General features: G+C 47.6%; 1 protein-coding gene across 6 annotated transcripts in view; it reads left to right on the top strand.

Annotated features, from left to right (window-relative positions):
- Gatad2a (GATA zinc finger domain containing 2A) overlaps positions 1-19,771 on the top strand; it is a 94,356-nt gene that overhangs the window by 15,495 nt on the left and 59,090 nt on the right. Inside the window, exon 1 of one of the 6 annotated variants that reach the window (XM_028786085.1) lies at positions 7,415-7,466. The exons of 4 other annotated variants lie outside the window; for them this stretch is intronic. The gene's annotated coding sequence lies outside the window, so the exon portion shown is untranslated. Of the gene's footprint in view, positions 1-7,414; positions 7,467-19,771 lie in introns of those variants that run through there. One more of the 6 variants, XM_028786087.1, reaches the window with a different exon arrangement.

The following is a 19,771-nucleotide window of genomic DNA, read 5'->3' as shown; positions in this document are numbered from 1 at the left end:
AAGTTAGGAAAAAAAACAATAGAAGAGAGCTTGGTACAATTTCTTTTCTTTTGAGCTGCCCAGAATCAAACCCAGATTTTGTGCATTCCAGGTAAGTGTTCATCCCCAGCCTGAGTATGCTTTTTGTTTTATTTTGTTTGTGAGACAGGGTCTCTCTGTACCCTAACCTGGCTTCATTTTTTTTTTTAGACTTATTTATTTATTTTATGTATATAAGTACACTGTCACACTCTTCAGACACACCAAAAGAGGACATCAGATCCCATTACAGATGGTTGTGAGACACTATGTGGTTGCTGAGAATTGAACTCAAGACCTCTGAAAGAGCAGTCAGTGCTCTTAACCGATGAGCCATTGCCACTGGCTTTAAGCAGTCCTTCTTCCTCTGAGTCCTGAGTGCTGGGGAGTCATGCCTGCATCATTACACTTGCCCTGTTTATTCCTTTAGAGATTTTCTGAAGGAACAAGTAGGGGGCCCTGCACCACTGTTTGGTAACAGTAGTCTCAAAGTTGTTCAAAGCCTAAAGTCAGCTTTTGCTTGTGAACCTATATGACCACTTCATTTTGTGTTTTTGTTTTTGAGACAGGGTCTCACTATGTAGCCCAGGCTGTCCTGAAACTTGTAATGATCCTCCTGCCTCGGCTTTCTCTGTTCTAGGATAGCTTCTGGAAAGATGGCTTAATGGTTAAGAGCATTAGCTGTTTATCCAGAGGACCAGGCAGTTCCTAGCACCCACATGTCAGCTTACAACTGTAACTCCAGTTCTAGGGATTCTGGCCCTCTCACACAGGCATGCAGGCAAAACACTAATGCATCTAAAATAAAAATAAGTTAAAAACAAAGAAGAATACTTAGTGTTTTTCCCCAGAGGATCCAGGTCTGGTTTCCAACACTTGCATGATGGCTCACTACCATCTGTAACTCCAGTTTCAGGGGATCCCATACTACTTCTTAGTCAGGTTACTACTGCTGTGAAGAAACACCATGACCAAAGCAACCTGAGAGGAAAGGGTTTATTTAGCTTACACTTCTACATCACTGTTATCATTAATGACAGGATGGCAGGAACTCACACAGGGCAGGAACCTGGAGGCAGGAGCTGATGCAGAGGCCTTGGAGGGATGCTGCTTACTGGTTTCCTCCATATTGATTACTCAGCCTGCTTTCTTACAGAGCTCAGGACCATCAGCTCAGGGATGGCCCTACCCACAATGGGCTGGGACCTCCCTCATCAATCAGTAATTGAGAAAATGCTCTAGAGACTTGTCCAAACCCAATCTTATGGAAGCTTTTTTTTTCTATTTGAGTTTCTCTTCACTCAGATGAACCTAGTTTGTGTTGAGTTGACAAAAAACTAGGCAGCACACATACTCTTTTTTTGGTTTTTACACATGTGATACATGCCAGCAAATATATATAAAAGTCCCAGGATTATAGGTGTGAGTTACCAGCTGGTCTCAGACTCTTGAGTTTATTATTTATCTGTGGTGCAGGGGTTGGACCCCTGAGTTTTATCTCTTATTCTCAGGCTACTGAGTTTAAATGATCTTTCCTCCTCTTGAACAGCTGGGTCTATAGTCATGTGCTGTCATGTTCTGTGACCAGCCCTATTTTTTGTTTTTTTGTTTTGTTTTGTTTTGTTTTTTGTTTTTTGTTTTTTGTTTTTTGTTTTTCGAGACAGGGTTTCTCTGTGTAGTCCTGGCTGTCCTGGAACTCACTCTGTAGACCAGGCTGGCCTCGAACTCAGAAATCCGCCTGACTCTACCTCCCAAGTGCTGGGATTAAAGGTGTGCGCCACCACTGCCCGGCTTGACCAGCCCTATTTTTATTGTCTTGGTTTGGTCCTGGGGATAGAACCTAGTTCTTCACCCATGCCAACATGCCATTAATGAACAATACCACTAGCCTGGCCCTGCCACTAGTGGTTTTATTTAATTATTTTTGTTAATATAATATATATCCTATGTATCTCTATATCTATCTATCTATCTATCTATCTATCTATCTATCTATCTATCTATCTATCTAATTTTTCCTCCTACCATGTAGGGTCTCAGGGATTGAACTCAGATTGTCAGGCTTGGCAGCAAGCATCTTTACCCATGAGCCCTCCTGACAACTTGAAGCTGACCTTTTTCCAGGTATTTTATTGTAGCTGGCTCCAGCCTGGCGCTCTATTATTCTGGATACCTGGAATGCTTTCCATAATTCATCTGATAGGAGCATCTTCAAATGTCACATCCTTAGAGAGGGTCTTAGCTCTTCCTGTGTGACTTCACCTGCCTGTCTTTCATTTCTTCCTTCATTCTCTTCTCCCCTCCCCTCATATTGGGGTACCTCATCCTGCCTGCCTTTGTCCTCAAAACCTGACTGGGGTGGTGAAAGAATGAGGAAAGAACAGACACATATACAGAAAAGCTGGGATTGAGTGGGCTGTGCTTGCTCTGATCAAGGACATCTACTATAGAACAGCCTGGCACCTTAGGGTGTTTCCTATGTGTATCAAAGGTGGGAGGAATTAGCTAGTCTGGGTAGGAGGTACAGTAGGGGAGCAGTCTCCTTTGCATCCCGGAGGAGGAAGATGTACATGCTAGTTTTTGCAAACACTGCCAGCATTTAAACTGGAACCATCCCTTTGCATTGCCGTCCATCTAACCTTACCCTGGAAGAAGGCTTTGCCAATTCCCATGGCTTCTGAGACATTGGCTCCTTTACGTGGCTGTGCCCATGCCAACAATACACATTCTCTGAGGACTTCCTCAGATCTCTACACTGGAAAGAGAACCTAGGGCCTCCACATGAATGGTAAGCCCTCTAGCCCTGTAGCACTAACCTAGCTTTAGCTTTCTTTTTTATTTTGAAACAGGGTCTATCTAAATGCTAGACTTTGGGAAAGGAATTTCTTTTTTTTTTTTTTTAAAGATTTATTTATTTATTATATATGAATACACTGTAGCTGTCTTCAGACACACCAGAAGAGGGCATCAGATCTCATTACAGATGGTTGTGAGCCACCATGTGGTTGCTGGGATTTGAACTCAGGACCTCTGGAAGAGCAGTCAGTGCTCTTAACCACTGAGCCATCTCTCCAGCCCCCGGGAAAGGAATTTCTTGAGGGACCTGACATTGTCTAAGTTTCCCAAGCTGGCCTTGAACTCACTTTTGTAGCCTAGGCTGCCTCAACGTCTCTGCTGTCAGGATGATCAGCCTGTATCCCCAGGCCAGATAGCTCTTTGGTTTTTCTTGTATGCTGCTGGGGACCAAGGACCTTGAGCGTGCCAGTCATGGGTTTATCTCTTGAGCTGCAGCTGAGTCTGGAGTCTTTGTCTCCCTCTTCTCTCTTCCTCTTTTTAGTTTTTTGAGACTCAATCTCATATAATTCAAAGTTACCATGAATTCCTGATCCTCCTGCCTCTGCCTCTGCTTCTTTAGTGCTGGATGATAGGTTTGTACCTGCTGACCTCAGTGTTTCTTTTTTTTTTTTTTTTTAAGATTTATTTATTATATATGAATACACTGTTGCTGTCTTCAGACACACCAGAAGAGGGCATCAGATCTCATTACAGATGGTTGTGAGCCACCATGTGGTTGCTGGGATTTGAACTCAGGACCTCTGGAAGTGCAATCAGTGCTCTTAACCCCTGAGCCATCTCTCCAGCCCGACCTCAGTGTTTCTTAAGAATGCATTCTGTAAACTGGGGTCATTCTATCTTATTCCTCATCAGCTTCTAGAGTATGCTCCTGCAGACCCGCCATCTGTGATGCTCTTGGTACCAGTGTTCTCAAAGTTCTTGACTATCAGTTAAGAATACATTTTAGTTTTATTCTCCAAAAACTTGAATGGAACTTTCAATAGAATAGAAAAGTGCAGTGTGGTGGTGCACACCTTTAAACCCAGCACTCTGGAGGCAGAGGCAGGTGTACCTTTTAGTTTGAGGCCAGCTTGTTCTACAAAGCAAGTTCCAGGACAACCAGGGCTACACAGAGAGACCGTGTCTTGAAAAAAACCACACACACACACACACACACACACACACACACACACACACACACAGAGAGAGAGAGAGAGAGAGAGAGAGAGAGAGAGAGAGAGAGAGAGACAGAGAGACAGAGAGACAGAGAGAGACAGAGAGAGACAGAGAGAGAGGGAGGGAGGGAGGGAGGGAGGGAGGGAGAGGGAGAGGGAGGGAGAGGAGGAAGAAGAGGAAGAAAGAAAAGTGCAGTGTCTCCAACATTCAGCAGGGCTGCTGCTGTGGATTCTTTTTTTGTTTGTTTTTGTTGTTGTTGTTTTGTTTTGTTTTGTTTTTCGAGACAGGGTTTCTCTGTGTAGCCCTGGCTGTCCTGGAACTCGCTCTGTAGACCAGGCTGGCCTTGAACTCAGAAATCCACCTGCCTCTGCCTCCCAAGTGCTGGGATTAAAGGCGTGCGCCACCATTGCCCGGCTGCTGTGGATTCTTAAGCCAACCCCAGCTTCTGCTGTGAAAGGAGATCCAAACATGGGAATTTAGCTCCCAAGTTTTTTTTTTTTTTTCTCCTTCCTTTCAGTACCTTCATTGTGTAGGAACAGGCTCAGATGTTAGTTTATTTAATACTGCATTAAAAGATAATTAGACTATTTTTTACAGTGATTGGGGAGTACGGAGTCTTGGCTATTATTAGCAGATTTTTTTTCTTCCTCTCCCCTCTTCCCTGGGGTTGTGGATATGCTGGGCAAGGGCCTTGCTGTTGAGCTACATCCCTGCTAAAGAAGTGTTTTGCAAGTGGTTCACTAACAGCTTGTTCTTAGGGCACAGAGAGCAGAGGAAAACATGGCTGGTAATTAGGGTGTCTGCACTTGGAGAGTGTTGTGAGCAGCTGAGTGCCTCATGTTTCATAAAAGCCAACTCAATGCATCAGGACAGGGAGGTTTCCATTCAAGCAGCTAAGCCATAAAAAGCCCAAAGAGGCCTGTCCCTACTGTCACTTCATCATTTGTGTCCCTAGCTTCGTTTTAGTCACAGAAGGAAACCCTATTGTGTTTTACCTTTGCTCTCTACCCAATACTTGCTCATCTAGGGAAGTTGACACTGCCCTCTGGAGAAGCCCACCTGTCACCAGTCCACATGGCTGTGTCATTAGCATGTCACAGCGGATGCTTCTTTCTTTAAACTGGACAGTTTGTCACCTTGGTGACTCACAAAGGGCTCAACATTTTAGACTCTGAAATTCTTACCCTGGCGTGGAATTTCAGGGCTCCCACTTGACCACACGTGGTTCAGATCCTCGATAATTAAGTTGGCATTAATTGGAACCAGGTGAGTTACCTGAGGTAACATTTTGCTTGTTTTGCTGTAATGTACATCATCTGATTAATCACCGTGGCACCAGTGGCTCTTAGAGCAACAATGCAATGTGTAGGGGAAGCCCTGGATTCTGCCAACCCATCCTTCCTTGCACAGGAGGCCCCTGCACTACACCTGGTCAAGTTTGAGAGCTTTTTGTTTGAGCTGAAACATTTGCATTTCTCTGCCAGGTCCCTGACCAAATGGTATTTTGTGTTTTTGAGGTTGAAGAGTGCTTCTCTCCTAAGGTCCTGCAAGATGTTGCTTTAAACTTGGAAGATTTAGGTGTGGGTAAGGGTCAATGACAAAGTTGCCAACTGTGAAACTCCACAGAAATTCAGAAGGACTTTGGGAAGGCAGTGTTGAGGATGAAGAGTTTTGTAATTTTTCAAATTTGAGGTGAGACTCACTTTTGGGTTAGAAGTGCTTTGATGTTTTTCCCAACATAACAAGCCATCGGATTACATTACAGCTGTTGTGCAGTAACACTGTTGTGCAGTTATGAGTGTTACAAAAAAGGCAAGTCAGTAGTTTTCAGGAGTCCAGGTGTCTGTGTCATCACCGTTTTAAGCTGGAATAGGAACATGGCAGGAGTCTGTTTCAGTGATTCTGATATGAACAACTGCTTTGTGACACTAGGCTTTCTTCTTCATTTTCTTTTTTTTCCCTCTCAAGATTTAGCCTTAGCCACAGTATACAGGCTGGCCACGAACTCATCCACCTACCTTGAGGTTCCCTTTTCTTTATTTTTGTCTTTTATATTAAAAGAAATTGATGTGTCTTGGGTGTTTTGCCTGCATGTGCATCTGTGTACCATGTGTGTGCTTGTTGCCTAAGGAGGTGCAGAGCCTCCATGTGGGTTCTGTGAATAGAACTCAGGTCTTTCACAACAAGAAGTGCCCTTAACCACTGAGCTAACTCTTTTTAGCCCTCGGCTTTGTTTTCTTAAGGTTTATGATGTGCATGAGTGTTTTTCTGCTGCATTAGATATGTGTTTGAGGACAGAAGGTATAAATCCCCTAGAACTGGAGTTATGGAAGGTTGTAAGCCACCACGTGGGTGCTTGGGTCTTCTGCAAGAGCAGCCAGTAGTACCTTTAACTGCTGAGCCGTTGCTCCAGATTTTTTTTAATTAACATATTTTATTTATGAGCGTGTGTTTGTGTCAGAGGACAACTTGTGCGGATGGAATTCAGGTCGTTAGGTTTGGTAGCAAGCCTCTTTAAATCACTGAGCCATCTCGCTGTCCCGAAATAGTTTTCTATGAACTTTGTACTTTCCTTGTTGAAATTGTAAATTGGCTTTAGGTGGTTCATAACCTCCCCAAACTCGCTTCCTTTCTGGTTATTATTGTCTCCTTGGTGCTACCGGAGAGGGTTGAGCGCAGGTTTGTTTTCTTGGGGATTCCTTCTCTAGAGGCATAGGCCAGATGTGCATTATTGGAAGGGGACAGCCGTCCACCTCTGTCTGGAGGTGGGTCTGCGGCTCGGGGGTAGGGAACAGCTCAGCCGGTCGCACCCTCGCACTGGAGGTCAACACCGAAGTTCCTGAGAGGGAGCCTTGTAAGGTCCCGGGCGCGTGTCTCAGAGTTACCAGAGGTGGCCGCGCAGGGCTCGGGAGAGGTCAGCCTGAGTCAGCCCTGGGCGCGGCCGAGCTGTGCGCACTAAGCTGGCCGTGGCTGAGGGGCGCTTATAGCCCAAGTGGGAAGCCCAGTCGCTTAGCACAGCCTCGCGGGTCCGTGGGGCAGGGAGGGCGGCGCTTCCGGGTAGGCCCGCCCAGCCTCGCCTCCAGGGAGCCCCACCCACAAAAGACCACGCCCACAACGAGCCCCTCCTTTCCCGGGCCCCGCCCATTCGGGCGCGGGCGGGTGGCGTCGCCTTTAAGAGCTCCCCGGTGTTTTGGGGGCCGCGGGCCGGGCGCGCTGACCTGGTGCGCATGTCCCGGGCGGTGACGCCGGCGCCGGGCTCCATGTGTGCGGCCGAGGGGCGCATTATCTGGCCGGCGGCGCGGGCGGGCGGAGCGGCGGAGCGAGCGCCGCGGGCCCGGGCGGCCCCTCAGGCGCAGCGAGCACGCGCGGCCGGCGCCCCCCGCCCCCAGCCCTGTGGACACGCGCGCTGCCCCTGGGCCCGGTCGGCGCGCGGCCGGGTAAGTTCCCAGCAAACTTGGCAAGGCGGGGCGGGGGCGCGGGAAAGTGGGAGCGCGGTCGTATTCTGCTAGCTGCGCTGCGGTTCGCTTCGCCTGCGCCGCTGGAAAGTTCCCCGCCGCCCGCGCACGTGGGGCTGGGGTCCGGGGTCCCGGGAAGTGGCCGAGCCGACTCATTGCCTTCTGAGCTTTTCAGGTTGGGAAGCCGCCCCCAGGGGGTGGCCGGCAGGCACACAGCACGTGGGCGAGTGGCGTGGGGTGAGAGTCCACGGGAGGGTCGGGGGTCCCGGCCCGGCGGCGGCGTTGAATCCGGCGGCGGCGGCGGCGGAGGCGGCGGAGGATCCCGTGTCAGAATAAGAGTCCCCGCGCGCCCACGCCTGCAGGGCCGCCCCCCCCACTGTCCTGCTTGGGCTCGCGCCCTTCCTGCTTGACCCCAGGGAGCCACGGGACCCTTCCCCCTCTCTTGGTTCCTAGCTTCCTCATGGCCCTCCACTTTAAATTTGCCTCCGGGTCTACGATGTGGCTCCAGTAATTTCTTTTTTCTTCCACCTGGAACGGGTTGGCATCAGTGACTAGACAGCAGCAGCTGGCCTTTTAAAGGGATTAATGCCAAGAATCGGAATTGATCACTTCAACAAGGAAAGGCTTCTCGGCAGGCCTCAGCCGCAGCCGGACACCGATATGGGTCTGCGCTCTCTGGAACCTAGAAATGAATGGGGACCCCTCATTAGGACCTGTATGGGAGCCTGTGTTTCCTCCCGCCCCTGCAGTTTTGCAGACTGCAGGTAGTTCACTCTATCTTGTGGCTTTGGATTCTTTAGGACAAAGTCCTGGTGAGTCTCCTGAGTCTACATTTTCCTGACGGCATTAACTTCTTTTTGTCTTCTTGGAGTACACAGCACTCCCACGTCCCTGTTAATGTGTGTGTCCATTCACAAAGCGATAGATACCTGTTGTGGACATAATTCTGTATGCTGAGCCTAAGTCTTCCTCTTGTTCTTCTCATCCTGCCTTTTGGTGGTTACAACTTTTCTTTAAAGCAACATCACACCACAACACTGTGAATACCCTTCAGTCCTTAGCTTATACCTGGCTCTCAGTTTGCGTGGACCAAGTTTCCTTTGCAGGTATAGCAAGTACCAAAAATGATCCCTCAGATGTAGGGTGTACAATTCCTAGTTTCCAGTTGAGGAGTTGCAGCTTCTACAGGTCCTGTTGTTCCCTCAGGACTGCTTAGTGGAGGGGCAGAGATGTGATTGTGGTTCCTTTTCTGCATTAGAACTGGGGAATGTTGCTGTTTTCAGTTTGTCTGTGAGAATTCCCCCAGCTCCAGGACATGAGGCAAGCTCCTTGTACCTCTGCAGCGTTATCTGGTGATAGAGCACCATGTCAGCCTTTCTGTGTCCCTAGAGAATAGAGTCCAGCTGGCCTTTGAGGGTCCAGCCACCAAGCTCCTGCTTCAGACACAGTTCTCTAGAGGAAGCAGTTAAGTGTGGGAATTACCCACCCTCTACTACCCGCTCTTTACCCACCTCTCATTCTTCATTTGCTCCTGAAAATTCTGAAATATTTTAAACAATGTCATTTTTTTGTATGTTTGTACTCATGAACATGTGTGGAGTGAGAGGACAACTTTCGGGAGTTGCTTCTCCTACCATGTGGGTTCTAGAGAAAGAGCTGGCACAATGAGGCTTGGAGCAAGCATCTTTTCTAGCTGATCACCAGGCCCTAACCCTCTCTTTAATTCAAAGATTGCCTTTCCCCTTGGAAGCTGTGTAGTTCAAGAAATGGGAGCGTTTGTGCATTACTGATTGATTGCTATGCCTTGTTAGTTTCACGTTGATGACATTTCTTTAGTGTCATGTCATCTTTATTAATGTGTCACTTGGCAGGTCCTGTGATGAAGCATATTGTGATGGTGACAGATGTGTACAGTGTCTAGGTTCAAGCCTCCTTGGGAAGCTTTCTGGAATCTGTTGTGTCTGTGTGCTGCCCCATCTTCACCCCCAGTAAGGAGCTATTTTGTGTTGGTTTTGTTTCTTTTTGAGACAGGATCTCACTCTAGCCAAGGCTGGCTTGGAGCTCACTGTATAGCCTAGGTTGATCTCAACTTGTTACAGTCTTCAGCCCTTATTTGAGTAATAAAGTGCATTGTTAAGACTTAGATGTTCAGTTCTCCATTAGCTGTCTGACTTGTTCTGCATCACTTATTCTGTGAATTTCTGGAAATGCAAGTAGTGATTTGCAGATTGATTTATTCAGTGCATATCTGTGTGCATACTGTGCCTCTGGCTTTATACTGGGACTCCCTGCTTGGGAGAGGTGCAGTGAGATTAGTGGGCCAAGAAAACTTAGAGGGGCAGAGGAAGAAGGGCTGTATGACCTTGTGGGCCTGGTGTGAGAGCTTTTCCTTTTGGGGTCATTAAATAAGTAGAGATTGAGTATATCAAGAGAATGAGGGAGTTTCTGGGTGTAGAGCGGCGCTTGAACCGAAGGCAGCTGGAACTGTTCTGTGTGTGCACATACTTCTGTTGGGTACTGCAGCAACCCCATCCCCAGTAGGCTTGGCAGGCTGGCGGCTGGTTATTTCCCCTGAGAGCAGTGGGACTTATCACTGGGGCAGACAGAGCCCAGGCCAGGACCTTGCTCAATAGGTCTGAACAGACAACTGATAGGCCGTGGGTGCACAAGCAGCTCCACATTCAGCAGTGTTAGCCTTGTCTGGAGAAAATTAACGTCTTGACTTGAGCAGTCTTGGTGTTCAGGCTTTCCTGAGAGTTGGGCTTAAGACTGGCTCCAGCACAGCAGCTGAGTTCCCGAGTGTTGAGACGCCAGTGTTTTTGTCCCTTACAGGGAGCGGCAGAACTATTTTCTCTGCTCTCATAAGTGAAGTAATTTATGCTCAGTGTAGAGAGCTGGGAAGATTATGAAACAGGCTGGTAGGTGCAGTCTTAAGGAGCATGGCTGGGGTTTCCTCCTAAGAACCAGAAGAACAAGTTGTCAGCACCACCATTTGAGGCTGTGTGTGCTCATGGTCAGTGTGGATGCAGCTTCAGGAGGCGACAGACAGTCAAGTAGTAGGATTAGCTTCATCTTCACCTGAACAAAATGGCCTCTGGATTGAAGTACGAAGACAGTGGTTGAGCTGATCCCAGCAAAGAGGATGTGGCCAGTCCAGGGGAAAGAAGAGAGCCCATTCTGCTTGGCACCAGAAGACTCCTGCCAACGTGGACCAGGACTTTACAGTCAGGAGAATGTCAGGCTCAATCTTCCATCCTTCCCCTTTCCTGAGCTTTCCAGGCTATATTTGTGACCTCTTTTTGTCTGATGAAAATGTAGGTTACTCTTTTAGAAGACAAAGAATTTATTTTAGTGAAATACCTTTAGGTAGCCTCAGGACAGCCCTTAGGTTGCCCAGCCGAGACTTCTTGCTCCTTCTGTGGGCTACGCTGGTCTTCTGTCTTCATCTTCGAAGATGGGATCCTTAGGGATTTTGTTCCATATTCTGTTTTACTTTCAGTTCTGGGTTCTTTATATGAAAGGGGTGATCTCACTTATGTCAGGGCCCAGAGCATCCACCTGGGCTGGGGGGTGGGGAGGGAAGAGGAGCTAGGAGCTCAGGTTGAGGTAGGCATTGTGAGGGGAGGTTAGAGGTTGTAGGACCTTGGAGGCTACTTTTCCTCAAAGATAGCAAGGCACCTACCAGATGGAGCTGTGGCTGGAGAGAATATAAAGGCCACTTGTTTTAAAGATTTCTTAGCAGCATCTCTAGCAGTTCTTTGCAGCCCTGAGCATGATGGCACTTGGCTAGTTCGATAGGTTTGTTCCTACAGCCTGTCTGAGGTGGTGCCTTGGAGTGCTTTAGGCTCCTGGATGGCCTGACTTAGCCTGTTCTGCCAGGGTGTGAGCCCCACCTGCCCCCTTGCAAGTGACTGGCTGCTGCTGAACCGCCGCCCTTTGGTCTCCTTTTCTATCTTCTTGGAAAGACTGTGTTGGGAGTTATTGAGATAAGGAGTGCTCACTCACAGTCTCTCCATGCCTGTGGTATGTATAGACATGGGCTTCAGCATAGTGGAGTACTGTTAGGGATGCCAGGCCATAGTGCACTCCTGTATGGAGCACCTTCACCCTGTCTGTGTGCCTTGTGGAGTCTCACCTCAGCTTTGTGACACAGCTTGGCCTCTTGTTCCATCCAGATGAAAGAGGCAAAGTCCAAAACCATGAGGAGTCACCTTCTGGGTTCTCTGAAGAACTCACTCCCCACCTTTCTCACTTTGGTTTTTTTTCTTCCTAGTTTCAGGTCTCTTTGGCAACACCAAGTGGCCAGAATGGCTCTGTCCTTGTCAGGAAAGGAGGCAGCCTTCTTATAGAGCTCAGCACTCTGGTTCAAGGTGGCCTCTTTAGCCTTTATTAGGCAGGTCTGCCATGGGCCCTACTTAACTGTCTGTCATGGTGTAGCTACTGGCAGGTTGTGGGGTGAAACACATGCAGTGGCCCTTGGGTGCACTAGGGTCTTTCAAGGGTTTTTCTAGAGTCCCTTCTAGAGAAGTTTTCTAGGTAGCCCTTCAGCTAGCTTGAATAGGCAGAGCTGTCTACCAATGCTTAATTTTAACCTTTCTCATCTTAGTTGGACCACCTAGCCATGCAGCCTCAGCATGTTCATCTGTTGACGAGCGGCTTTTGATTTCCTAGGATGGGTGTGAGGAAATGGGAAGTGTCAATAAGCAGGATATTCCAGCCTCTGCTCTTCTTACCTCAGAGCCAAAACCTCCCCAGTGAATTACTCAGATTCAGCAACTGGGTGGGTGGGTTTCTTTGTTGCATTTTGGATGGCGTCTGGGGTTGGGTTGGGTTTTTCTGTGTAGCCTTGGCTGTCCTGGAACTCACTCTAGAGATCTGCCTGCCTCTCTGTCTCAGAGTGCTGGGATTAAAGATGTTTGTCACCACTGCCTGGCTAGGGTCAATCTTTATTCTTTTCCTTAAATTTTTTATTTTTGAGACTGGTTACCACTATGTACCCCTGACTGGCCTGGAACTTTTAGTATGTAGACCAGGGTGGCCTCTTAATTCACAGAGATCTGCCTGAACCTGTCTCCCAAGGAGTTCATTACCATGTGTCTAGGTTTTCTTTATGGTGGAATCCCACCACAAGCCAAGGGTGTGGAGATTGTTTTTTTGTTTTTGTTTTTTTTAGATTTACTTATTTTATTTTGTGCATGAGTGTTTTACCTGCGTGTTTGTCTGTACTAGGTGTGTGCCTAGTGCCTGTGGAGGTCAGAAGTTACAGTTGGTTGTGAGCCATTATGTGGATGCTACAGATGGAACTTGGGTCTACTACAAAACCAGCTAATGCTCGTAGTTGCTAAAGTATCTCTCCTGCCTTGAAGGTGGAGGGTATGGGAGCAGGATTCTCATATGCATGTTGGTCAGGCTATCCTGTAGGAGAAAGGAGCACCTGTGTGATAAACTTGCTTTTTGCTCTGCCCCAGCACTGCTCCAGACAGAGCTTCTGTAGCAGTTGGCCTTTGAGCTGGCACTGTGGAACACTTCCTCACCTTAGCCAACTGCTCACCTCAGCTGGTGACCTGGGTACAGGTTTATGTTTCTGTTGAGTTTCCAGGTGTGGGTTTTGTGGTAGAGATACAGAGATGTAGTTTCTTGTGTGCTCATTCTCGTTCATGTTCACAGATGAAACTTTTTTTTTTTTCCAGCTGCTTTTTCAGGTTTGACTAGGAAAGCAAAATGGCATGTATGTGCACAGCTGTTCCTGTTCTCTACGTTGTTCTTTTGAGACAGAGTCTCTCCCTGAGCCTGGAGCTCACTCGTTTTTACCTTGGCTGGCATCTAGCAAGGCGCAGCAATCCTGCTATCTCTGCTCCCACCACAGCACAGGAGCTATGAGGCTGTGATGTACTTGTTATGTGATGCTGCGAACTGAGCTCAGCTTCTTGTGTTTGAGCTACAGGTTCTTTTACCTTCTAAGCCATTTAGTTAGCCCCTGAGTCATATTTTTTGACTGTAGCCTAGGCTGGACTTGAACTTGTGGTATGCCTTCTGCCTCTGCTTTTTTAAGGCTGGAATCACAGGTATGTGTCATGAGTGCTTAGCCAAACCAAACTGACTTAAAGCTGGATTGAATTGGTTGAGTCACTTGAACCTGTGGCATACTTGGCTTGGGTGTCATTGACTGGGTGTGCCCGAGTTTTCTCCAGTGTCTCATTTGGTGCTCCAGCTTGTGAGTAGGTTGAGTCTCCTAAGTGGTAAGGTTTCCTTAGAGGATTCTTGAACCAGCTCCATCCTGGTGGTTCTCTTAATGGCCACTGATAGGAGCACAGTTCCTGGTATGCTTGCCCTTTTTTTTTTTTTTAACTTGCTTGGTAGATGAACTCATGGCTCCTGCTTCACTCCAGGAAAGTTTGCTTGCTTGTTTGTTACAAAGGGCTCACTGTATCTCTGACTGCCTATGTTGACTAGGCTGGCCTCTAACTCAGATGTCTACCTGCCACTGTCTCCTGAGTGCTGGAATTAAAGGAGTGTGTCACCATGTCCAAAGGAGATCTGTTTTTTCATTGATTTACTTTTTTAATGCTTCTTTGTATGAATGTATGTATCCTTTTTACCTGGTGCCCACAGAGGCCAGAATAGAGTTCGGGATCCCCTGGCATTGAAGTTGTAGATAGTTGTGAACTACCATGGGGGTGCAGAACTGATCCAGAATCCTGTTCAAGAGCAGCCAGGTCTCATGACCACTGAGTCATCTCCAACCTGTTGTTTGTTTTTTGTTTTGTTTTGTTTGTTTGTTTTTGTTTTTGTTTTTTTTGGTTTTTTGAGACAGGGTTTCTCTGTATAGCCCTGGCTGTCCTGGAACTCACTCTGTAGACCAGGCTAGCCTCGAACTCAGAAATCCGCCTGCCTCTGCCTCCCAAGTGCTGGGATTAAAGGCGTGCGCCACCACTGCCCGGCTCGTTTGTTTTTGCAGTAAAGTTTTGTGTAATCTTTTCTCTTGTCCACCTGCAGAAGTCATATTTCCTGGTGCCGAATCCTGGGGAAGAAGTAGGAACTTGACGTCAGTAATGGGTGGTACTGCCTGGCCTACTTTATTTTTGCTTTTTGAAATATGGTCTTTCTATGTACCTGACTGTCTTAGAACTCACTGTGTAGAACAAGCTAGCCTTGAATTCATAGAAATTGACCTGTCTGAGTGCTTTGGTTAAAGGTGTCACGGCAGGCACCTAGCTGTTCATTATTGTGTGTGCGTGATGTGTAATTGTAGGCATGCCTCTCCTTCCACCTTTAACTGGGTTCTAGAGAATGAACTCAAATTGCAAGGCCTGTAGTTCATAAGTGCCTTTACCGTGCTTAGTCATCTTGCTAGCCATTTTGAAGTTTAGATCCTGATTATGAGGGTCATTGTGATTACATTTGTCAGGCCATTTCATTAGAAAGGGAACTGTTAGGCTGAGGGAGGTGATTAATGGTACTAGCTAGCATGCTTCAGGCCCTCCCTGGGCCTAGAGCCACAGTGTAATAGAGGGCCTTTTTGGGCATAAGGAGATAGCTCAGTGTATAAAGCTGGACACAGAGCATGCACCTGTAATCCTAATGTTCCTACAGAGATGGTAGTGAATACAGGAGAATCCTGAGAGACTCGAGGGTTAGCTATCCTACTTGCACATAGCACTGGACACTTGAATAGGACACTGTCTCCAAGTGAAAGGTAAGGAATGAAACCTGAGGTTGTCCCTTACCTCTACAAATGCATTTTGGCTTGTATACACCTGTATTGGCACATACACACACACACATAGCCTTTTGGATAGTAGACAGATGTAGCATCCCCTGTGGGCTTTCCTTTGTGCTGTGCTCTGCTCTGCTCTGCTCTGCTGAACCCCATTACTTTAGTGTGAGCCAGGAGACTCTTCATGCTACAAACTGGAAATTAAGGCCCAAAAGGGAGAGAGCCTTCCCACCATTGACTTGCAGTAGGAAGGAGCTTGGCAGCTGGCTGCTCCTTGAGTATCCCTGGTCAGTCTGTCTGTCTGTCATTTGTTTTAGGTTTGGTCAGTTTGTTTATATAGGTCCACTGGCCAGTTTGCTTTCTCCTGGCCTTATGTGCTTTTGGACTTGAGGTCATTATGGATCTCTGCTGAGAAGAGGACAGAATGTGAGGAGGCAGTTCTGCAAGGCTGCTTCAGGACTCTCAGGGCTTCCTATCCCAGAGATGCAGTGGGTGGATGGTTTAAAGCTCAAGCAGTGCTTTTTTGTCTCATTGAGAAAGTAAGTGTGAGCCAGGTGGTGGTGAATTCCAGGCCAGCCTGGTCTTCAGAGTGAGCTCCAGGACAGCCAGCGCTGTAATACAGAGAAACCCTGTCTCAAAAAACAAACAAAACAAAGCCAAACCAAAAAAGTAAATGTACCTAACTATAGGCACACTTGAGGTCCAGAATTAGCCCTGGCAGTGGGGAGCAGCAAGCAGAGTACCTGTCAGCCCCACAGCAGCTCTGACAATGCTCAAGCCTGTCCAGGGGGAGGTAAGCTTGGCACATCCTGCTAAGGGTGATGTTGCTAGAGGGCTCAGTGTCTTGCATAATCCCCTAATCTGTGCCAGAGTTAGAGCCCCAGGCCCTGTGTATGCTGCATGTCAAGCTGCCCCTCTTATATGGCTTTTATGTCTGGAAAAGTCCATTGTGATTACTGGGGTACTCCTCACGGTGTCACGAAAGAGATGGAGTCAAGGGGGCTTCAGGGGTTCTAGGGAAGCCAGGCTTTTGGTTTGGGATTGGGAAGGTGACTTTTCTGATACTAGAGATTGTAGGGAGTGCAGAGAGGTTTTCTTCTCTCTCTAGAGATAGAAAGCAACAAAGACAGGTGTCCCCAGGGAAGGAGCTTGGGGAGTGAGTTGGCCTAGAGACTGCTTCTTTTTGGCAGTGATGGGAGCTTCCTGTATGTTATCATGATTTAACTGAAGAAGCAGGAAGGACAACAAGCTGCTCATGGTCATCAGTGAGACTTGTGAGTCTCAAAGCCACTGTTGGGTGTTTTAAAAGTTATTTCTTGGGGGGTGGAGGGCAGGTGTGGAATCCAAGGCTTCATGCATGTTAGGAAGAGTTTATCCAGAGGCTAGGGATAGAGCACTTCCCTAGCACACATGAGCTCTGAGGTTCAACACCTCAAAAGAAAAACAAAGCTTCCATGGGCCGGGTAGTGGTGGCGCATGCCTTTAATCCCAGCACTTGGGAGGCAGAGGCAGGTGGATTTCTGAGTTTGAGGCCAGCCTCATCTACAGAGTGAGTTCCAGGACAGCCAGGGCTACACAGAGAAACCCTGTCTCAAAAAGCCAAAAAAAAGCTTCCATGGACATATGAAAGCCTAAGCTACCACTGTGGTCCTGGCTTCTCACCCCCACTGGGAAGGGACTGGGCGGAGAGCAGGATGGGAATCTGAACAGAGCTGCTTAGCTGACAGGTTGGGATGATGGTAGGAAGACAAGTGTGTCCCCAGTGCTTACCCAGCTACTCTTTTGAGCTGTGAGAAGCCTCTGATTACTCCAGCATCTCTGTGCTACCCTCTCCCACTATCCTAGGCAGGGATATGGTTTCTAAGGAGTAGTGGAGTAGCCCCTTCACCCGCCGGTCCTAGGGTTTATGGACAGTGTAATGGGCAGGCGTTGGGAAGCACAGGCTGTTAGGTCATTGTTGAGCATTTACACAGGAGAATCTGAAGTGTACCTGCACAGGACTATGTGGGCTTCTGTGCAGGGAAGCTCTGGGGAAGGAAAGACCATTAGTGAAGACAGATTGGCGCTCCCATGTCCCTGGGTTTGTCTGCTTAAATAAAAGAAAATAGGAATCAGAGACACCTTGGGAAGATTGGTGGTGGTTAACTGGAGTTAGAGACTAGGGACTTTGTCTGTTTGCTTGACAACTGTTGAGAGTATCTCCCAGGCTCTGGCTCTGCAGAGCCCTGAGATCTTGTGCTAGTAAAGATGCCCTTACTTGGCCTAGGAGGCCAGTGAGCTGGGCAAAAGGAAGAGGCGTAACAGAGTGCTCTGAGACAGGAAGGTCAGTGGGAGGCTATTTGGGATAGCACTTGAGTGGGACTGGAGGGTAATACAGATCCCAAGACTGAGTCTAAGTTTTAGGGGGGTGCAAAACTGGTAGTTAGGCAGAGGGAGGAAGACCTGGGTCTTGGAAAGGCTAGATGTGAATGAGATAGCCCGTAGTTTGGGTGGCCTTTTCCTCCTTTGTTGCTCCGAGTGGAAATGTGGTGAGCCCATGTGGCCGTCTGCTCTCTGTGAGCTCAAGGAGTGAGTCTGACCCTGGAGGAGGTGTGTTTGGAGTCTGTCTGCAGTCATCATTCCTCCCTAGACAGTAGTGCAAGTGAGAATGGGGGAGAGGTGTGAGAAAATTATGGCAGGTATCTTGCATGTGCAGGAACAGCCTGCTCAGTTTTTCTGTCAAATTAGAAGGACCAGCCCCTACCTTAGCTGGGAAAAGAGCTTTCCAGCAAGTCCAGGGTCTAGGAAGAGGCTTGGGTCTAATACTAGAGTCTTAAGAGTTGGTTGGGCGCTCATATGTTCTAGGTTCTGAGGCTTTTCAAGCTTGGAGGATTTTAAGTTTTGATTTATGTAATTACTTTTTTGAGACAGGTCTCATGTAGCCTAGACTGATCTGGCACTTGCTGTGTAGTTGAGGCTAGCATTGACCTCTAGATCTCCTGCTTCCATATCTCAGATATTGGGATGACAGGTGTGGGTTACCACATCTGACCTGGCCTTTTATTTTGATACAGGGTCTCTTCGTAGCCCAGACTGGGCTCAAACTTTTCCTGCATGAGCCATTGTATCTGGTATCCAATTTGAGTTTTGGAGCCTTTTCCAGAAAGACTCAGGGAAGGAGCTGGTATGATGATACTTGCAGCCACACCTGTCAACCTGAGTTCCATGCCTGGGACCTGCATAGTGGAAGGAGAGAGCTGACGCCTATAAGTTGTTCTTTGGCACATGTACACCTTACTGCCATAGAGAGGGTGGAGCGGGGCTAGAGAGAATTAAGAACACTAGGTTTTTCTTCTAGTGCACAGACATCAGACCCAGGGCATGTAAAATAATCTGGGGACTGGAGAGATGAACCAGTGGGTGAAGTGCTTGCTATGTAAGCATGATGACCTGAGTTTAAATTCTCAGCAGGAGCAAATTCTATAATCCCAACATTTACTCTAGGGTGATGAGATGGAGACAGGAAAGACTCAAGTTCACATAGCTAGTTAGCCTGCCGTCAGCAACAGTAACAGGAGCTGCCTTGAGATGGAAGGTGAGGACTGACGACATCTCTGACCTTCACATGCAAGATATGACACTTCTGTGTCTGTATTCACACACTTAGGCATTATGTGTGTGCATGTGTGTACACATACAGGAAAATTTCTCCGAAACATGTTATGTAGTAGCTTCTGTGATGGTTTCATGTACTGCTCAGATGGTTTTGAGTTTTAAATATTTATTTATTTTTATTTATATGAGAACACTGTAGCTTTCTTCAGACACACACCAGAAGAGGGCATCGGATCCCATTACAGATGGTTGTGAGCCACCATGTGGTTGCTGGGAATTGAACTCAGGACCTCTGGAAGAGAAGTCAGTTTTCTTAACTGTTGAGCCATCTCTCCAGCCCTGGTTTTGAGTTTTAGCTCTTCAGGCAGACTTGAGAGGAAGGATGGGTGTTCTTCCAGGATATTGGTTCCAAGTGGGGAAGGGATGTGGTTGTAGGTAGGAGACTTGACTTAAAATGGCTTAGCATGTGAGTGATCACCAAGTCCCTGTCAGCCTCCTGATTGGAGGCTGGGTGGGAGTGAGGCTGCGATGAGTTATGCTCTGGTGACCACTTACCCTTAGAAGTTCTCTGAGTACAGCTTTTTCCCCTCTTGAAATGGAATCTTCCTGTGTAGTTCAGGCTGGTTGTTGTTGTTGTTGTTTATGTTTGTTTGTTTTGTTTTGTTTTTCGAGACAGGGTTTCTCTGTGTAGCCCTGGCTGCCTTAGTTTCCTACCACTCTTGGCTCCACACATACTTTGTGTGACCTTAATTGGCTTTTGTGGCATCTTGAGCTGTATGTGTGTGTTACCTGTTAGAGATGAACCAGCCTGGGATTTGTCTGTAAGTCTCTAAATCCCCACTTTCTGCTTGTAGGCTGGCAGGCAGTTAGTGTTTTGTCAATAGGGGCTGGTGGTTGTGGTTGACTGTGCTTCTGGGACTCGCCAAGGATTTGAAAACAAAAGGTGAGGATTGATCTGTAGCAATCCTCGAGTCTG

The sequence above is a fragment of the Grammomys surdaster genome, unplaced genomic scaffold (genome assembly GCF_004785775.1).
Source record: "Grammomys surdaster isolate TR1022 unplaced genomic scaffold, NIH_TR_1.0 125429, whole genome shotgun sequence".
NCBI classification, from domain to species: Eukaryota; Metazoa; Chordata; class Mammalia; order Rodentia; family Muridae; genus Grammomys; species Grammomys surdaster.
Note: the sequence above shows the minus strand (reverse complement) of the source record. Positions and strands in the feature narration are given on the sequence as shown.